This window comes from Bombina bombina, chromosome 1, assembly GCF_027579735.1.
Source record: "Bombina bombina isolate aBomBom1 chromosome 1, aBomBom1.pri, whole genome shotgun sequence".
Classification (NCBI taxonomy): Eukaryota; Metazoa; Chordata; class Amphibia; order Anura; family Bombinatoridae; genus Bombina; species Bombina bombina.
The window spans coordinates 133,875,389-133,897,392 of record NC_069499.1 but is presented as its reverse complement, the minus strand read 5'-3'; the positions used below and the strand labels follow the sequence as shown (position 1 = coordinate 133,897,392).

The window sequence follows — 22,004 nt, the reverse complement described above, 5'->3', positions numbered from 1 at the left end:
TACTTTTACTTTTACAAACAAGCCTAATACAGTATTTAGTTGCATCTAGAATAGCATTTTTAAAATATTCCCACTGTTCTTGTACTCCTGTAATCTGTGCCGTCCCTTTTAGGGATTCATCTAGGTATCTGCCCATGTAAGAAAAATCAGTTGATCTAAAGTCTAAGACTTTTGTTTTACTATGGTTGCTTAGTACCTTTGCCTGAATATTAAACCATACAGACTGATGATCACTAGAGCCTAAGTTCTCACCCACAGACACCTCAGATACTATATCACTGTTTGTAAGTACTAAATCTAATATAGTTCCTTTTCGTGTTGGTTCTTTTACTAGTTGCTCAAGAGATTCCCCTTGTAAAGATTCCAGGATATATTTACTTCTAGTTGATTTGGCAACAGGTACTTCCCAGTCTACATCAGGCATATTAAAGTCCCCCACTACAATAACATTGCCCTTCATTGTAATTTTGGCTATTTCATCAATTAATAAATTGTCTGATGCTTCATCCTGTAATGGTGGTCTATATACTACTCCTATTCTAAACACCTGTTTCCCTTCAGTTTCTATAGTACCCAAACACTTTCTACATTGTCATTTTTTTCTACAATTTCAGTTACTTTAATATTGTCTTTCACGTACAGAGCAACTCCGCCCCCTTTTTTACCTACTCTATTTTTTTTAAACAAGATGTAACCAGGTATGACTGTTTCCCAGTCGTGAGAGTCATTGTACCATGTCTCTGTTATAGCTACTAAATCCAATTTATCTTAAATCATTATTGCAGTAAGTGTAGGTAATTTACTTACTAAACTAAGTAAATGGTTGTCAAGAGACAAGCATCGAATATGGAGTTTGCCGCTTCGCTAGGCATCATGCTGCGGGGAAACTTTGGAACCGGATCCCTCTGACAAGAGAAGGGACACCGGAACCAGTTGCGAGACGGCTGCTTGTAGCAGGGAACGTAGTTTACCTGAAACAGAGTCAGAGTCTACCGAACCCAGTGGAGCAGGAGAAGCGGAGCTTGGAGTCAGAGGGACTCAACGAGGCTGCAGAGACCAGGCTCCGGTACAGTACCTCACCAAACGAGTTTACGTCTAGAGGGATATGTTAGGCTACACTGTGTCTACGTGTTAGCCTGGAGATGTACTGTGGCCCCAGCGCATACAATGCGGTTGGGGACGGGACGGCTGAACTATTTGCTAAGAGCCAGATAGTGTGGAACTACAATATTGAACCATATTAATCGGAGGATACAATGTTTGTTTCAGACCCGCTAAAAAAACTGTGATGCAAGTCAGTGAAAATATTCCTTCGGCCCACATAGTAATCATTTTAAGCCCTCAGCTATACATGATGAAACGTTCAGACTGATTTACTTTAATAGCTGTTCAGATTGTCTCCCTGATTATTTATATATTTTGATCTATCCCATTTATATATATATATATATATATGCACCTTTGCTCAAATGTATGTGTGATTTTAAGCTTATACTTTTAACGGAGCCATGGGGAGGTCACAGTGATTCTCGGATCGGTATGCTAAAGCAGACTAAATGTTCAGTCACACGTGCGAAGCTTCAAGATCCTTGAAAGGTGCCTTTTAAAAATATATATATATGTATAGAAGATAACTTGAGAAAAAAGGCAGACATATATTTCCTTTACTTAGTAATGACTTCCTATAATTGGTAATCTATAGTGAATAGCCATAGTTAATATGTAACGTCATGTATAGGAGCTCCTCTATATTTCATTCACGTGCCTCTGGACACTCTACAAAATGTTAAATTTGTGTATCATTGCTGAGATGGAGCCCAAAAAGTGCTTAATGTGAGCTTTGAGGTTATTTCGATAGGCTGAGACCATACTTCTTCATGTTTGATAGAACTGTTCCAGAGTTATATACCTAGGGCTCATTTGACCAGTTATATTAGTACATATATTTATAGTATAAAGAGCATGTAGGGCTTGTCAATTGTATAATAGTCAATTGTATATCAGTGGGTATATACACTATTAAAGGCAATGTCTTTTAATTCCAGTAATAATGCTAACGCAGGCCTAGTGGGTCATAGACAAGCGGGTATAAAGTTTATTTGAAATATTTTTCCAGTCCTGATATATGTACAGTCCCTGGCATAGATACGTACTCTGAATGTTTGGTTAGACTTTCTCCCATATTCTGTTTGATATGTTTCAGCCCTCTTCATGTGATGACTACTATTACTATGCTGGCTAGAGGTATTAGTTGGGATTCAATAGTGCCCATCGGGTCTTTCTTACTAGAGGTCCACAAGTTGCCTCAATACATTCCAGGGGGTAAGAAAATATGGTTTGAAATTTATTTAGGCTTTGGATTGCCCCATAGGCATCATTTAGATGAATCCCTGTACTTAATCTATCTGTGCTTAATTACAATAATTTTAGTTAATTTCCTCAACACTTATATATATTTATAGTTATGAGGGTTCAATAATGGCCCTACATCTTATCAGTGAGAAATTCTAGTCCTTGAATTGATATCTCTCCCTATAGTATCCCCTATTTATTTTTTTTGTTGTTTTTTCTAGCTGTTGAAAACTCAAGTTAATAACGCATGTAGTTCTGTGCTTCTATTGATAACCGTTTATTTCTATGCTTAGTTCTACAAAGGCCCAAAAGTGGTCTTATATTTCCCACCTTCTGTTGTTTACCCCTATAAGTGACCAGGGGCCCAAGAGTGGCCCAGCTAGTTCTGAACAGAAGGTTTATTTAAAAAAAAAAGGCAAAATGAGGTTTAAGATGATATTGTGTGACTTTTTTCTTTTAATCTCCTACATAAAATAGAAAATGAGGTTCCAACATTTATATTCAGTGTTTTGTACAATGGTACCGTATTACCTTTCTAATTATATGCTGTTATGTACATGGTAATTCAATACTTTCTTCATGATTGTAAAAGCTATACAAATATTACTGTACCCAATGTATATATGCAATTGAACTTTTGTTTATTGTTATATATTTACATAACCTCAATAAAAATCTTAAAAAAAAAAAAAAAAGGAGAATAAAAAAGGAGAATACTGGAAGACTTGGAAAGTAATCAATTGAGAACGTAATGTTGCTACTTCAGATACCCTCTAAGTGTGCTGCTTGGAGAAAAATCGGCAAAGTGAGGATTACTAGCTCTGTGTGAACCCTAAAGTGCCAATTAAGATCGACTAGCCGGGAGACATAATTGCAGCAGTAAACCGTGTCATCGGAAGGCAAGAAAAAAGATTGTGAAAGATTTGGCTATAACGGGAACAAGAGTTTCTCACTGGGAATAAGTGTGCGGCTCGGAACAAGCATCAGCTCTGTGGAACCCGGAGGTAACGTTTATAAAGATCATCAGCCTGGAGAACTAATTGTTCAACTGATAAAGATCTTACAAGAATAAGTTACGACAGGAGAAAGCTTTTCATTGAAAAAATTATATTTTGATATTTTGGATATTGTTATTGCCAAAAAATCCGTTATAATTTGAATTTAAGAGTAACGAGATTAAAATCATACTATTGGTCAGTGGATGAGACGTGATCCAAAAGGAAAAAAAGTTGTTTGTCTAATGTTGCTAAAACAAATCAAGAGAATACACGAAAAGTAGCCATAATAAATACTTCTTTTTAGGATGACATTTGCATATCTTTACAGTTCATGTAAATAGCAATATGATTGTTAGGCTCTTTACTCTTCAGGCGAAGCCTTAACAGGGAACATCTTTCGTAGATCATCTGAGTAAACAGCTTAGTAGGTGTGTCTTGAAACACACTCCTATCTTCACTCTTCAGAGGCTAGTTATAGAAAGGACTAAAGTCCAAATGGGTGTTGAGTCCCCTTGGTATCATTGTGTCAAGTGTATAGATCTACTTCGTCTCCCTCCTCAGGAGTGCCTTAGCTCTATTGCCTCCCCTAGACATTGGGGGTACGTAGTCTATTAACATAGTCCTTAAACTCGAGACGCTATGTTTTTTCTGACTGAAGTGTCATGCCACAGGCTGCTCAGAGTCTCCTTTGTCAATGGCTTCTATCGAGTTTTGACTGACCTAGCTCAAAAGGACTCACACTAAGCATCCCTGCAGTTTTGCCTCTTGCCCTAATTGATCAACCACCTGAAATAAGGGCCGAGCAGACCGGTAATTTACCATTGCAGCATACACACCCACCCTCAGTAGACCTACTGATGGTCCCACAGGACCCCAGCACAGAGAAGACATCGAGCCATCTGGATCTTACCACAACAGAAATTGGAAATCAACATGAGCCTATCCCTACCTCTTCGGCTCAGCCAAAACTAAGGAGATTCATATATTTGGAACTTTCAAAACACTTTCCTGGAACACTACAAATTGAGGCACACAAGCAATCATCTGAAATGGAACTTGGTCTGGTTTGTATCTCAACATCGCACACAAAGAATCTACCCCTGAATAAAAGAATAAAGGTCCTTTCTGTGTCCAATATAGAGACGGTCAGTAAACTCTCTGCTCCTGTAATCACAGAACATATATACTGCAAGATAGCGGCGCAAAGAACAATCATTATGACTCATTGCAATATGTTGCTTATCCTTTTACTTTACGCCCAACTTTATATAAGTAGGAATGGTTCTAATTATATCACAAAATAAGCTGGATCTGTCTATGGAAACATTCAATGTTGCCAATATGGGATAATCTGCAATAGCCAGTATTCTTTTCGGTAAACATAGTATACCACACCCGTGTTAGTTATATTATGATATGTTGGGTTTAGAGCATACTGTTAATGCGGCAGGAGTGCTATTATTGTTAGAGTTGATCTGTTAACTGTTGCACGGTTTGGGCTAAGCGGGGACTACAGTCTAGCTTAACACATAATATTCTTTAGTTAAAATGCCAAAATACCTCATTCTTCCAAAACAATATAGAAAAGTTTTAACATCAGGCCCCAGGGATTTGATAACAAACTGTCATATGTTTCTTTTTGTCAAAGCAGACTCCAGTAGGAGCTTGAATTCTCTCCAAACACACCCATATCAGTGGGGTAACAATTAAACACATTTATCTCAAATCCCCCTCATATCCAAAATGCTTTATACCAGACAAGACCTAAAAGCTTTACTATAAACTTAGCCCTCACATTGCAGCTTGTGCCCTGAGCTGTAAATGGGAACTGCATATTGCTAAAAGCCATAATCCCATTCCACACTCTTTGGTATTTGAGGCCTCGTATTTCTAATGATAATGGATTTAACGTTGACTATTTGACATACACTTGTACCCCAACTTTTTTTAAAACTGTATACTATTATTATAACACCAAATCTTTAACATGGGCTACCTGACAGCTTATTAACTGACCATTAGATGGCTCCACAAGCATAATATAAGGTACAATTATAATTGCCCTACAACATTAACCCTGGGTGATGAATGTAGTCTGCCTCTATAATTATCAACAATGCATTTTAAAATGTCCATATCCCTGTATGTTGGCCATTATACCATTTATGGTTGCTTATGTTTACAGTTGTCTATACTGGTAGAATGTTGTCAATACATAGTATTGTCTCATTTACTAATTGCATGCTAAGTTATGGTTTTTGATTCCTATTTACTAGGATGCAACTTTTGTTATGTTATCTTTACTCTTTTATATAGATTGCTATAGTACTATAGGTCCATGAGTGACCTTAACAGAAAAGTAAAGAAAAAATAGAGGATTGTACTCTAATTTGTATAACTCTTGCCCTAATTGATCAACCACCAGAAATAAGGGATGAGCAGACCGGTAATTTACCATTGCAGCATACGCACCCACCCTCAGAAGACCTACCGATGGTCCCACAGGAGAAGACATCAAGCCATCTGGATCTTACCACAACAGAAATTAGAAATCAACATAAGCCTATCCCTACCTCTTCGCCTCAGACAAAACTAAGGAGATTCATATATTTGGAGCTTTCACCACACTGTCCTGGAACACTACAAATTGAGGCACACAAGCAATCATCTGAAATGGAACTTGGTCTGATTTGTATCTCAACATTGCAGACAAAGAATCTACCCCCGGATAAAAGAATAAAGGTCCCTTTAGGATGATTCTTATATATATCCTTTTTTTAGAAAATGAAAAAGATTTATTTAATTTTGTGGTTTTCTATATGAAATTTACATTAAAATGAGTACTTATTTTTTATGTTTAACTTTTAATAATAAGTAAATATATTATATTATGTTTGTATTTATATTTTATCTTGGATATTTGCACATACATATTTATAAGATCACTAGGGAAACTATTGTATTAACTATTTTGTAGTAGACACATTGTAACATTTTTTTACACATGAAGTATTCACTTTTTACCACTAGATGGAGATATTAATGTGTTAATCACAATTATTTGGCGCCATTATGGCTATTTAAACATTGTTATATTCATTACATGTCAAGCTTGACGTTGCTTATTTGGACCCTGTATGCACAATAAAGGTCGTTTTATTCATCACAGCTGGAGAGTACTTTTCTTTGTGTCCAATATAGAGACGGTCAGTAAACTCTCTGTTCCTGTAATCACAGAACATATATACTGCAAGATAGTGGTGCAAAGAACAATCATTATGACTCATTGCAATATGTTGCTTATCCTTTTACTTTACGCCCAACTTTATATAAGTAGGAATGGTTCTAATTATATCACAAAATAAGCCGTATCTGTCTTGGATCTATATGGAAACTGTCAGGATAGGTTAAGTCCAGAGTTAGACCCAAATGCTAAAATGAAGTTAGAATAACACTCTAGCACTGTGAGTATATTCCAGGACCTGACCCTGCGACAGCTGCAATAGTATACTCACAGAAATTAACTGGAAGATGGCACAGCAGGGTCAGGAGAAGAACTTCAGGTAATTAGGGTAAACCAGAAGGATTAGTCAAACAAGCAAAGTCCAGCAAAGAGTAATCAGGCAGTTTGGGGTTAAACAGTAGAATGGTCTAGCAAGCAAAGTTCCAGCAGCGTGTAATCAGGCAGTATGGGGTTAAACAATAGAATGGTCAAACAAGCAAAGTTCCAGCAGCGTGTAATCAAGCAGTATGGGGTTAAACAGTAGAATGGTCAGACAAGCAAAGTTCCAGCAGCGTGTAATCAGGCAGTTTGGGGTTAAACAGTAGAATGGTCAAACAAGCAAAGTTCCAGCAGCGTGTAATCAGGCAGTATGGGGTTAAACAGTAGAATGGTCAAACAAGCAAAGTCCAGCAACGTGTAATCCAGGCAGTATGAGGTTAAACAGAGAAATGTCCAAACAAGCAATAGTCCAGATAACAGGAATCAGGCAGGAAGGGTTAAGCGGGTTAGGAGTTAAACAAGCCAGCAATTCTTGATTCAAACAAGTAATCCAAAAGTTACTTACAAGCCAGGAATAGAACAAACAGGCCCCGAGGTGAGGAGACGCCGGAATAAGAAGGCCCAATGACGTCAGCAGAAGGGGCCGAGGGGAACAGGGTTGCATAGCAACCAAGAAAGCGCTACTGCACTGTCAAAGAGAAAAGGAAGCGATCAGCAGCTGAGCTGAGCGATCGCGACAGAAACATTCAATGTTTCCAATATGGGATAATCTGCCATAGCCAGTATTCTTTTGGGCACACATAGTATACCACACCCGTGTTAGTTATATTATGCTATGTTGCAAAGGGTTTAGAGCAGTGATTTTCAACCACTGTGCAGGGCCAGATTGGGCCGCCGGGACACCGGGAAAAATCCCGGTGGGCCGGCAGCCGGTGGGCTGGCAGGCGCAGCTGCAGTGTGTGTAGAGCAGCAAACTAGCAATAGCAAAGCACAGTTGTGAGGGAGCGCAGTGGCAGAGCCGTTAGCAAGTGAAGCAACACTCAGCCACTGATTCAAGCATGATGTGAGCACCAGGTCAGGTAAGAAAGGGTCGGGAGCAGCCGCACTGGAATATGCAATTAAAAAGACGTTGTTTTTTAAATGCTAACTCTGTTAGTTTGGGAGACTACACGTCCCATATTGCCATGCAGCAAGATGCTGATTAACCGGACAAATCAGAGGAGGAGGGAGGGGCTCTCGTCCGGTCCCCGGAGCAGCAATCATGTGGGAACTGGTGATGTCCCTCTGGAGCGGCTGCTGCATGCTGAAATGGGGAAAAAGACAGCATCACTTTGGTAATTAGTGTTTATTCCCCATGCTCAATTCCCTGGGTGCATAGCCCAACTAGTGGTTGACACTTGTGAGGACATTAAACATGACACCTGACCAGCAGTAGTGTGGAACTAGGGAGTGCAGCCCAGCAATGTATGCCTAGACAGATCCCGCCCCCTTACCAACTGTCCCAGCTGTGCACAGGAGACGAGAGTAGAGGAGGATGAGCAACTTGTAATTCCTCCTAGGGACTTCTGAAGCCTAAACAGATGGTATGGAACTGTAGCTGAGCTGTAAAAACTCTCCTTCTGCACAGCACTGAGCACAGAGAAATCTCCTTCCACATAACCTCCTGAGAAACAGCTCAAATACTAGTAGATGCAGAAAACCCCATGGGTGTAAAAAAGGCTGTAACATATTTAAACCCCAGTCCTGTCTCTGCTAGGTTAACTGCACTGTGTATTTGATCTCAAAAAGGCACAACTGTTTCTCAGAGGAGCAGACCCCCTCCCCCTCCTGGAATTATTTACTGCTCTTTGCCTTGAATGCATACTGTACTTGGACAGAAGCAGGGCTCATCACACTAAAGATACAAATTTTAAAAGAAGGGCTCATCAGCCAAGATACCGTTTTATAAAAGTATATATATATATATATATATATATATATATATATATATATATATATATACTTTTCTAAAAATTGTATATATACATACACACACAATTTCTAGGTGTGCATTACTGCTGCATGTCTTTATATGCCTTTGTATGATGCTTTAGTATGTGTAATGGATAGATCCACTTTTTTAGTATTAATTAAGGGGACTTCAAAATCAATGTTTATGCATCAAAAAATATTTTGAGGAGGTAATTATACAGGCTTAACACATGGCTGATGCATGTGATTTAAGGGAGTAAGAATAAATCACTGTTGTGTGTTATCCCCCAGTAATTTAACCCTTTGATTGCACATATGCTTTGCTGCATGTTATTTATTAATATGTATGCCGCCATACAAAATCTTTGTGTGTTTGTGTTATGTATATTGGGGGGGGGGGGGCTGGGACTGGTCTTCTAACATTTCCAGGGCCGGTCTGGTTTCCAAGTCCGGCCCTGCCACTGTGCCACGGCAGATAGTCAGATGTGCCGCCGTGAATTGGGCCCTTCTTGCTTAAGTGCACTCCTGAAGTGGAACAGAAGCCGGTAGCTGCTGCTACCCTACGTATTTATCCGGACACGCAGAGACTCTCTCAACTCCCACATAGTTCTCCGGAGGGTCGGGGCTCTGCTCCGGAGATTTCACTTGCCTCAGCTGCATTACAAAAGTTCCTATCAAGGAGATCTGAGCAAGAGGAGACCCATTAAGCCAGTGCGCATTTGGGTGGCGGTGCATGTATTTGAAGGCATCTGCTATCTGCCACGAGGACTACTGAGAGATCTAAGAAAAAGATATACGACACTCCGTAGGGTCGGGGCACCGCTTCGGAGGTCAAGCAAACAGCTGCAGTCCTTTTTTCTTATCCCCCCCCCCTGTTGCGGAGGCCTGTTAGTGACGGGGTCAACAGCTCACATATCACCGCGGCCTACTCTGAGGCCTAGGAGCCTTCATTCACTTGTTCCCAAGCTTCAGAACGGGGTAACTGGCCAGGAGGTACGTGTTATTACCGGAGTCCGGATTGATAGTCAATTGAAGAATAGAGGAAAGTGGGCCGAAGTGGCAGGAACGGCCGCCATTTTCTTTCTGTGTCTGCGGAGGTCTTTTGATCAATTGTGGCCTACACACTCCGACAGTCACAGTTTTACAGATCCACTTACCTCCCCTTCCTGGAATTCTCAAGCTCAGGGAGAATTGCCCTGGATATTAATTATATTGTTCCAGCATAGAGAAGAAGACATCTGCTTTAACTGGGTGAGACCTTTATGTTTACCATCATATGCATTTTATACCATTTGCCCTCCTGGCTTAACTTTTGTAATTTTTCAGTTTACTCTCATGATTGCCTGATTGCCAAGCCCTGATGGTCTTTTGTGGGCTCCATATTTATGCTTATCCTACACTGATTGTGAAACTCTTATACTGGTGCCCCAAGGCTTAGGGACTTTAACAGTAGGATCACTTGGGCCCCAGTAGTTTCTGCTTTTGGGCTCAATACTTGTGCACTGCTTACTGCCCTAACAAGCGGAACTTTTACTTGCATGGAACTACTGCATATCACATAAGAATTTATTTTCATCACTGGTACCCCCCTAACAGCCTCAATACGTGGAACTTTTGATTGTTATTATTGTGCCTCTAGCTTTGGCAATATAGTTGTAGTGACTGTCATGCTAATAAAGCTTAATTGAATTGAATTGACTAAATTGTTTAAATATATATATATATATACTGTATTAGGCTACAATGTGTCATTTGTAAAAGTTTGGGATGGTGGTGTGCCGCAGGATGTTTAATGTAAAAAATGTGCGTGGCAAAAAAGGTTGAAAATCACTGGTTTAGAGCATACTGTTAATGCGGCAGGAGTGCTATTATTGTTAGAGTTGATCTGTTAACTGTTGCACGGTTTGGGATAAGCGGGGACTACAGTCTAGCTCAACACCTAATATTCTTTAGTTGAAATGCCAAAATACCTAATTCTTCCAAAACATTATAGAAAAGTTTTAACATGAGGCCCCAGGGATTTGATAACGCACGTCATATGTTTCTTTTTGTCAAAGCAGCATCCGGTAGGAGCTTGAATTCTCTTATCACTTTTTTGAGACATGGCAACATTTTAAAAAAGTACTGTGATATTTGTTCATTCTTTGGACATATGGTTTAGATCAGGGGTGTCCACACTTTTTTGTGTTGGGATCTACTTTTTAAATGACCAGCTCAACGAGATCTACCCACTAAAAATGGGCCGCCTCCTAAGCTTACATTCCTGTCCTTTTAAATAAAGATACCAAGAAAATGAAGAAAAACTGATAATAGGAGTAAATTAGAAAGTTGTTTAACCCCTTAATGACCGCAGCACTTTTCCATTTTCTGTCCATTTGGGACCAAGGCTATTTTTACATTTCTGCGGTGTTTGTGTTTAGCTGTAATTTTCCTCTTATTCATTTACTGTACCCACACATATTATATACCGTTTTTCTCGCCATTAAATGGACTTTCTAAAGATACCATTATTTTCATCATATCTTATAATTTACTATAAAAATTTTTATAAAATATGAGGAAAAAATTGAAAAAAACACACTTTTTCTAACTTTGACCCTCAAAATCTCCTACACTTCAACAACTACCAAAAAACTCCCATGCTAAATAGTTTCTAAATTTTGTCCTGAGTTTAGAAATACTCAATGTTTACATGTTCTTTGCTTTTTTTGCAAGTTATAGGGCAATAAGTACAAGTAGCACTTTGCTATTTCCAAATTTTTTTAAAAAAAATTAGCGATAGTTACATTGGAACACTGATATCTGTCAGGAATCCCTGATTAACCCTTCACATATATATATTTTTTAAAAGAACACAACCTAAGGTATTAAACATGGGGTATTTTGACTCTTTCCATGCAACTATTTTACCACCAATCTATGCCAAAGTTTGAAAAAAAAAAAAAAAGTGGTGATTTTTTGACAAAATAGCAATTCAAGAATACATTTACTGAGAACGTTAAGGGTTACTGCCAAATAACACCCCAATATGTCTTCAGCAGCATCTCCTGAGTACAGTGATACCACCCATGTATAGGTCTGTTGGGTTCTCTGGGGGCTAAAAGGCCTTATTTTTAGGGGGCGCATTCCAGTTTTTTAATTTGGAATTTTCACATCTGTCGTCATGCACCCATATCCTATTTGGGACATTTCTGAAGCCGGACAATGCAAATTACCCCCATCAAACCTTATATTTTTAAAAAGTAGACACCCTAGGGTATTTCAAATGCTGGTATTTTAACACTTTGCATGCACTAATTCAACCACCAGTCTTTGTCAAACTTTTGGGTAGTCATTTTGGTGTGTTATTTTTCACACGCATTGTACTTTAGGCATGGATTCTCAGTTCCTGTTATATGTTACTGACCAAAAACACCTCAATATGTGTTCAACAACAACTTCTGAGTACAGTGATACCCCCCATGTATAGGTGTGTCGGGTTCTCTGGGGGCTAAAAGGCCTTAATTTTAGGGGGCGCATTCCAGTTTTTCAACTTGGAATTTTCACATCTGTCATCATGCACCCATGTCCTATTTGGGACATTTCTGAAGCCGGCCAATGTAAATTACCCCCATCAAACCATATATTTTTGAAAAGTAGACACCCTAGGGTATTTCAAATGCTGGTATTTTAACACTTTCCATGCACTAATTCAACCACTAGTCTTTGTCAAACTTTTAGGTAGTCATTTTTTTGCATTATTTTTCACACACATTGTACTTTAGGCATATATTCTCAGTCCCTGTTATGTGTTACTGCCAAAAAAAACCTCAATATGTATTCAACAACATCTCCTGAGTACAGTGATACCCCCCATGTATAGGTGTGTCGGGTTCTCTGGGGGCTAAAAGGCCTTAATTTTAGGGGGCGCATTCCAGTTTTTCAACTTGGAATTTTCACATCTGTCATCATGCACCCATGTCCTATTTGGGACATTTCTGAAGCCGGCCAATGTAAATTACCCCCATCAAACCATATATTTTTGAAAAGTAGACACCCTAGGGTATTTCAAATGCTGGTATTTTAACACTTTCCATGCACTAATTCAACCACTAGTCTTTGTCAAACTTTTAGGTAGTCATTTTTTTGCATTATTTTTCACACACATTGCACTTTAGGCATATATTCTCAGTCCCTGTTATGTGTTACTGCCAAAAAAAACCTCAATATGTATTCAACAACATCTCCTGAGTACAGTGATACCCCCCATGTATAGGTGTGTCGGGTTCTCTGGGGGCTAAAAGGCCTTAATTTTAGGGGGCGCATTCCAGTTTTTCAACTTGGAATTTTCACATCTGTCATCATGCACCCATGTCCTATTTGGGACATTTCTGAAGCCGGCCAATGTAAATTACCCCCATCAAACCATATATTTTTGAAAAGTAGACACCCTAGGGTATTTCAAATGCTGGTATTTTAACACTTTCCATGCACTAATTTAACCACTAGTCTTTGTCAAACTTTTAGGTAGTCATTTTTTTGCATTATTTTTCACACACATTGTACTTTAGGCATATATTCTCAGTCCCTGTTATGTGTTACTGCCAAAAAAAACCTCAATATGTATTCAACAACATCTCCTGAGTACAGTGATACCCCCCATGTATAGGTGTGTCGGGTTCTCTGGGGGCTAAAAGGCCTTAATTTTAGGGGGCGCATTCCAGTTTTTCAACTTGGAATTTTCACATCTGTCATCATGCACCCATGTCCTATTTGGGACATTTCTGAAGCCGGCCAATGTAAATTACCCCCATCAAACCATATATTTTTGAAAAGTAGACACCCTAGGGTATTTCAAATGCTGGTATTTTAACACTTTCCATGCACTAATTCAACCACTAGTCTTTGTCAAACTTTTAGGTAGTCATTTTTTTGCATTATTTTTCACACACATTGTACTTTAGGCATATATTCTCAGTCCCTGTTATGTGTTACTGCCAAAAAAAACCTCAATATGTATTCAACAACATCTCCTGAGTACAGTGATACCCCCCATGTATAGGTGTGTCGGGTTCTCTGGGGGCTAAAAGGCCTTAATTTTAGGGGGCGCATTCCAGTTTTTCAACTTGGAATTTTCACATCTGTCATCATGCACCCATGTCCTATTTGGAACATTTCTGAAGCCGGTCAATGTAAATTACCCCCATCAAACCATATATTTTTGAAAAGTAGACACCCTAGGGTATTTCAAATGCTGGTATTTTAACACTTTCCATGCACTAATTCAACCACTAGTCTTTGTCAAACTTTTAGGTAGTCATTTTTTTGCATTATTTTTCACACACATTGTACTTTAGGCATATATTCTCAGTCCCAGTTATGTGTTACTGCCAAAAAAAACCTCAATATGTATTCAACAACATCTCCTGAGTACAGTGATACCCCCCATGTATAGGTGTGTCGGGTTCTCTGGGGGCTAAAAGGCCTTAATTTTAGGGGGCGCATTCCAGTTTTTCAACTTGGAATTTTCACATCTGTCATCATGCACCCATGTCCTATTTGGGACATTTCTGAAGCCGGCCAATGTAAATTACCCCCATCAAACCATATATTTTTGAAAACTAGACACCCTAGGGTATTTCAAATGCTGGTATTTTAACACTTTCCATGCACTAATTCAACCACTAGTCTTTGTCAAACTTTTAGGTAGTCATTTTTTTGCATTATTTTTCACACACATTGTACTTTAGGCATATATTCTCAGTCCCTGTTATGTGTTACTGCCAAAAAAAACCTCAATATGTATTCAACAACATCTCCTGAGTACAGTGATACCCCCCATGTATAGGTGTGTCGGGTTCTCTGGGGGCTAAAAGGCCTTAATTTTAGGGGGCGCATTCCAGTTTTTCAACTTGGAATTTTCACATCTGTCATCATGCACCCATGTCCTATTTGGGACATTTCTGAAGCCGGCCAATGTAAATTACCCCCATCAAACCATATATTTTTGAAAAGTAGACACCCTAGGGTATTTCAAATGCTGGTATTTTAACACTTTCCATGCACTATTTCAACCACTAGTCTTTGTCAAACTTTTGGGTAGTCATTTTTTTTGTGTTATTTTTCACACACGTTGTACTTTAGGCATATATTCTCAGTCCCTGTTATGTGTTACTGCAAAAAAAAACCTCAATATGTATTCAACAACATCTCCTGAGTACAGTGATACCACCCATGTATAGGTGTGTTGGGTTCTCTGGGGGCTAAAAGGCCTTATTTTTAGGGGGCGCATTCCAGTTTTTCAACTTGGAATTTTCACATCCCATGCACCCATGTCCTATGTAGGACATTTCTGAAGCCGGCCAATGTAATTTACCCCCATCAAACCATATATTTTTGAAAAGTAGACACCCTAGGGTATTTCAAATGCTGGTATTTTAACACTTTCCATGCACTAATTCTTTGTCAAACTATTAGGCAGTCATTTTTTGTGTGTTATTTTTCACACACATTGTACTTTAGACATGAATTCTCAGCTCCTGTTATGTGTTACTGCCAAAGAAGACCCCAATATGTGTTCACCAACATCTCCTGAGTACAGTGATACCACCTATGCATAAGTTTCTTGGCTTGTTCGGGGGGTGTAATGCCAAATGTCCAACATGCGTTTGTGATTTTTTTTTCACATTTAACATATTTTCTTTGCCTATTGTCTTTTTGGGGGTATTTTAACATACCCCAATTTATTTGTTTCCATGAATGTGCATATTTTTGAAATGTTGACACCCCAAGGTATTGTATATGGTGTGCTTTGATGCATTTGAAGTAACTGTTTTAGCTAAAAAAAATTGGAGAAAGTGTATGGTGGCATTTTTTCAATTTTCATTTTTACACACACATTGCTTTTTGACTATGATTTAGGAGAGACTGTTGTAAGTTAGTGCAAAAAAATACTTCAGGTTGTTTTCTGCTAGGCACCCTGAGTACACCTATGCCCCCCATGCATAGGTTTGCCAGGATTTTGGGAAGGTTATGTTACAATTTTATGACTTGTGATTTTAGTTATTAAGTGAGAGTATTTCTTCTGATAGGCCTATCTTTAGTTTGGGGCCTATTGTAAACCCCACTTTTATTTATTGCCATGAATGTGCATATTTTTGAAATGTTGACACCCCAAGGTATTGTATATGGTGTGCTTTGATGCATTTGAAGTAACTGTTTTAGCTAAAAAAATTGGAGAAAGTGTATGGTGGCATTTTTTCAATTTTCATTTTTACACACACATTGCTTTTTGACTATGATTTAGGAGAGACTGTTGTAAGTTAGTGCAAAAAAATACTTCAGGTTGTTTTCTGCTAGGCACCCTGAGTACACCTATGCCCCCCATGCATAGGTTTGCCAGGATTTTGGGAAGGTTATGTTACAATTTTATGACTTGTGATTTTAGTTATTAAGTGAGAGTATTTCTTCTGATAGGCCTATCTTTAGTTTGGGGCCTATTGTAAACCCCACTTTTATTTATTGCCATGAATGTGCATATTTTTGAAATGTTGACACCCCAAGGTATTGTATATGGTGTGCTTTGATGCATTTGAAGTAACTGTTTTAGCTAAAAAAATTGGAGAAAGTGTATGGTGGCATTTTTTCAATTTTCATTTTTACACACACATTGCTTTTTGACTATGATTTAGGAGAGACTGTTGTAAGTTAGTGCAAAAAAAATACTACAGGTTGTTTTCTGCAAGGCACCTTGAGAACACCTATGTCCCCCATGCATAGGTTTGACAGGGGTTTTTGTAAAAAAAAAAAAAAGAACAGCCCCATTTTAGAAAAAAAAATATATTAGTGAAATGTAAAAATCTGGCAAATTAAAAGTAAAAAAATAACAACAAAAAATTTAACAGTAAACATAACAAAAAAAAAATAACAGCAAATGTATTTATTTTTTAAAAATTGACCATTGTATGGTACCGCTTGAAGCAGTCCCCAATGCAGAGTCCAGGCTGTCCAGGGCAATCAGGACAGTGATATACAGTGTCCCTTCTCTGCCCCCTCTTGGTACAGACTCTGCATTTTTTTTGTGGTCTCTGCTTTGCGGCAGTAGGGGGGATTTTAAAAATAAAATGAGTAGCCCCAACTCTGCTCTCTCCCATCACCGCCCGGGGAGCAGGTGCATCATGGTACAAAATCCCCGAAATGATCTGGAGCTGAAATTGTAAAAAAAGTCTGTTTCATTCCGGGGTTTGCTTTTTTGAACAACAAAAAAGCGTTCTGGGTTGCAATCTGCATTAGGTAAATTGCAACCTTTTTGTACCAGGCCCTTGTCTTCCGCATAATTAGGTAGGGCTGCAGCAGCTGATCTGCCAGATCAACCCCACCCATATGTCGGTTATAAGACTTGATGCACACTGGCTTCCTTATGATCTCAGCTCTGCCACGTACAGAGACCGCCACCGTCCTCTCTGTGTGGATGGTGGTAAGAAGGTATACATCCTTCTTGTCTCTGTACTTAAGTGCCAACAGCTCCTCTTGGCGCAGAGCTGAGGTCTCCCCCCTTCGTAGCCGGGTGCGTACAAGTTGTCCTGGGAAACCTTTGCGGTTCTTTTTAATAGTACCGCAAGCTACTGTATCAAAGCAATACAGTAGCTTGAACAAAAGGACACTTGTATAAAAAGTGTCTAAGTACAAGTGATACCCTTTGTTCATTAGGGGTAATATCAGGTCCCAGACAATCTTGCCAGTGGTTCCCATATGTTCTGGGCAACCTGGAGGGTCAAGGTGGCTATCCTTTCCCTCATACACCCGGAAGGCCTGAGTATACCCAGTCTCGCTCTCACAGAGCTTATACACCTTTACCCCATACCTGGAGCGCTTGGAAGGAATATACTGCTTGAATCCCAGCCTTCCCTTATACTTCATCAGGGATTCATCAACGCATATATTCCTTCCAGGTGTATAAGCCTCTGCAAACCTGGCAGAAAAGTGGGTAATCAGGGGGCGGATTTTATACAGCCTGTCAAATTGGGGATGCTCCCTAGGGGGGCACAGGCTGTTGTCGCTGAAGTGCATGAAATGAAGAATCATTTCATATCTCTGCCTCGACATACTCTGGGAGAAAATGGGGGTAGAGCAGATGGGGCTACTGCTCCAGTAGGAGCGAACGGAGGGTTTCTTTATGATGCCCATCAGCATAGTCAATGCCCAGAATTTTTTAAATTCTGGCACATTGATGGGGGCCCATTGCTGCTTTGCCAAATATGTTTCAGGCTTTGCAGCACGGTACTGATGGGCATATAAATTAGTTTGGGCGACAATGTTCCCCAATACATCATCACCCAGAAACACCTCCAGAAACTGTTGGGGGCTAAAACCTGCCACATCTATATTTATGCCAGCATTTGCTGTGAAGGGTGGGATATCTGGCCTCTGGAGATGAGGCGTTACCCACTCTTCAGCGGCAATGGCAGCAACACGCCTCCTTCTAGCAGGGGGGCTGGCAGGGGGGCTAGCAGGGGGGCTGGCAGGGGGGCTAGCAGCCACAGATACATCACTATCAGTTGAGACTGCATCTAATGATGTATCTGAGCATATGGCAGGGTCAAAATTGGGGTCTGAGTCAGACATAGAGGCATCTGACTCTGACGCAAGGATGGCATACGCCTCCTCAGCACTATATCTTTTCTGTGACATTTTTGTATCTGTCACAGAAAACCAAAATTAATTAATTAACTAAATGGCCTTTGGTTTTTTTTTAAAAAAAAGTACAGCTATGCTAATGCCAGTGATTTATAGCGATCACTGGCAAGCTAGGGGTTAAATACTCTTTAAATTAAATTAAATTAACTAAATGGCCTTTGGGTTTTTTAAAAAAAAAGTACAGCTATGCTAATGCCAGTGATTTATAGCGATCACTGGCAAGCTAGGGGTTAAATACTATTTAAATTAAATTAAATTAGCTAAATGGCTCTGAAAGGAGCCTTTGGGTTTTTAAAAAATTACAACAACAAAAATTAACCCCTAAAAAAATGCACAGACAGCAAAAAAGTACAGCTATGCTAATGCCAGTGATTTATAGCGATCACTGGCAAGCTAGGGGTTAAATACTCTTTAAATTAAATTAGCTAAATGGCTCTGAAAGGAGCCTTTGGGTTTTTAAAAAATTACAACAACAAAAATTAACCCCTAAAAAAATGCACAGACAGCAAAAAAGTACAGCTATGCTAATGCCAGTGATTTATAGCGATCACTGGCAAGCTAGGGGTTAAATACTATTTAAATTAAATTAAATTAGCTAAATGGCTCTGAAAGGAGCGTTTAGGTTTTTAAAAAAATACAACAACAAAAATTAACCCCTAAAAAATGCACAGACAGCAAAAAAGTACAGCTATGCTAATGCCAGTGATGTATAGCGATCACTGGCAAGCTAGGGGTTAAATAGTCTTTAAATTAAATTAAATTAGCTAAATGGCTCTGAAAGGAGCCTTTGGGTTTTTAAAAAAAAATACAACAACAAAAATTAACCCCTAAAAAAATGCACAGACAGCAAAAAAAAGTGCAGCTGTGCTACTGCCAGTGATTTATAGTGATTTGATAGCCTTTGGATTTTAAATTTTTTAACAAATAAAAGAAATAAATCTCTCTCTGCTGAAATACAGGTCTCTCTCTCTCTCCAACAAAATAGCAAGTGAGGAGAGGGAGGGAGATCCACACTGATCAGAGTCAATATTTACAAATATTGACCTGATCAGACAAATGGGAGATTTTATTATTATTTTTTTTTTTTCTAAGAAGGCTCAGATTGGGTGACCCTAGCTTGCCCCTATGGTGAGACAGGCTAGGGACACCCCCAGAGGCCCCATGATGCACCGGGCATCGCCATTTTGGAAGCCTCATGGGGGAGGGGGGGGGCTATATGTGGGGGCTTTTTATTTTATTACCGTTTTTTTTTTTTTTTAATTTTTATTTAATTTATTTACTAACTAAGTGCCTCGACCCACCGAGGCACTTAGCACACTAGCAGAGCATCGGAAGCGTGTCCGATCGCTTCCGATGCTCTGCTGCACTGCCGGGCTCCACGTGGAGCAAAACCGGAAGTGATCACTCAAGGGGGAGTGATCGCTCCGGTCCCGGCACTCCGTAACAGCACTGCAGGGATGCCCAGACATCGAGGCATCCCTGCAGTACTGTAATAGTGCCTGGAAGCGATCTTGATCGCTTCCAGCACTCACTTTAGCCGAGGACGTGCAGGGTACGTCGTCAGGCGTTAACTGCCTTTTTTTTTCAGACGTACCCTGCACGTCCTCGGTCACTAAGGGGTTAAAATTGCATGTTCTATATCTGAATCATGAAAAATAAAATGTGTGTTTTATATCTCTTTAAGGTTGCATGATTTAGCAACACATGGATGTGTAAAAGCATAAATATACAACAGATTAATCCTGACGACAACAGTAGCACTGACTTTAATTTGGGTTAATAGGACCAAACCTTTGTGCCATGTTACAAAAACATAATTTATGTAAGAACTTACCTGATAAATTCATTTCTTTCATATTAGCAAGAGTCCATGAGCTAGTGACGTATGGGATATACATTCCTAGCAGGAGGGGCAAAGTTTCCCAAACCTCAAAATGCCTATAAATACACCCCTCACCACACCCACAATTCAGTTTAACGAATAGCCAAGAAGTGGGGTGATAAAAAAGTGCGAAAGCATATAAAATAAGGAATTGGAATAATTGTGCTTTATACAAAAATCATAACCACCACAAAAAAAGGGCGGGCCTCATGGACTCTTGCTAATATGAAAGAAATGAATTTATCAGGTAAGTTCTTACATAAATTATGTTTTCTTTCATGTAATTAGCAAGAGTCCATGAGCTAGTGACGTATGGGATAATGATTACCCAAGATGTGGATCTTTCCACACAAGAGTCACTAGAGAGGGAGGGATAAAATAAAGACAGCCAATTCCTGCTGAAAATAATCCACACCCAAAATAAAGTTTAATGAAAAACATAAGCAGAAGATTCAGACTGAAACCGCTGCCTGAAGTACTTTTCTACCAAAAACTGCTTCAGAAGAAGAAAATACATCAAAATGTTAGAATTTAGTAAAAGTATGCAAAGAGGACCAAGTTGCTGCTTTGTAAATCTGATCAACCGAAGCTTCATTCCTAAACGCCCAGGAAGTAGAAACTGACCTGGTAGAATGAGCTGTAATCCTCTGAGGCGGAGTTTTACCCGACTCAACATAGGCAAGATGAATTAAAGATTTCAACCAAGATGCCAAAGAAATAGCAGAAGCTTTCTGGCCTTTTCTAGAACCGGAAAAGATAACAAATAGACTAGAAGTCTTTCGGAAAGATTTAGTAGCTTCAACATAATATTTCAAAGCTCTAACAACATCCAAAGAATGCAATGATTTCTCCTTAGAATTCTTAGGATTAGGACATAATGAAGGAACCACAATTTCTCTACTAATGTTGTTGGAATTCACAACTTTAGGTAAAAATTCAAAAGAAGTTCGCAACACCGCCTTATCCTGATGAAAAATCAGAAAAGGAGACTCACAAGAAAGAGCAGATAATTCAGAAACTCTTCTGGCAGAAGAGATGGCCAAAAGGAACAAAACTTTACAAGAAAGTAATTTAATGTCCAATGAATGCATAGGTTCAAAGGGAGGAGCTTGAAGAGCTCCCAGAACCAAATTCAAACTCCAAGGAGGAGAAATAGACTTAATGACAGGTTTTATACGAACCAAAGCTTGTACAAAACAATGAATATCAGGAAGAATAGCAATCTTTCTGTGGAAAAGAACAGAAAGAGCAGAGATTTGTCCTTTCAAGGAACTTGCAGACAAACCCTTATCTAAACCATCCTGAAGAAACTGTAAAATTCTCGGTATTCTAAAAGAATGCCAAGAAAAATGATGAGAAAGACACCAAGAAATATAAGTTTTCCAGACTCTATAATATATCTCTCTAGATACAAATTTACGAGCCTGTAACATAGTATTAATCACAGAGTCAGAGAAAACCTCTTTGACCAAGAATCAAGCGTTCAATCTCCATACCTTTAAATTTAAGGATTTCAGATCCTGATGGAAAAAAGGACCTTGTGACAGAAGGTCTGGTCTTAACGGAAGAGTCCACGGTTGGCAAGAGGCCATCCGGACAAGATCCGCATACCAAAACCTGTGCA

The 22,004-nt window shown here is 39.2% G+C and overlaps 1 protein-coding gene across 2 annotated transcripts in view; it reads left to right on the top strand.

Annotated features, from left to right (window-relative positions):
• Positions 1-8,371: 8,371 nt before the first annotated feature.
• Positions 8,372-22,004, top strand: part of LOC128644938 (uncharacterized) — a 102,436-nt gene continuing 88,803 nt past the window's right edge. Inside the window, exon 1 of one of the 2 annotated variants that reach the window (XM_053697611.1) lies at positions 8,372-8,435. The gene's annotated coding sequence lies outside the window, so the exon portion shown is untranslated. Of the gene's footprint in view, positions 8,436-9,891; positions 10,075-22,004 lie in introns of those variants that run through there. The other variant, XM_053697612.1, reaches the window with a different exon arrangement.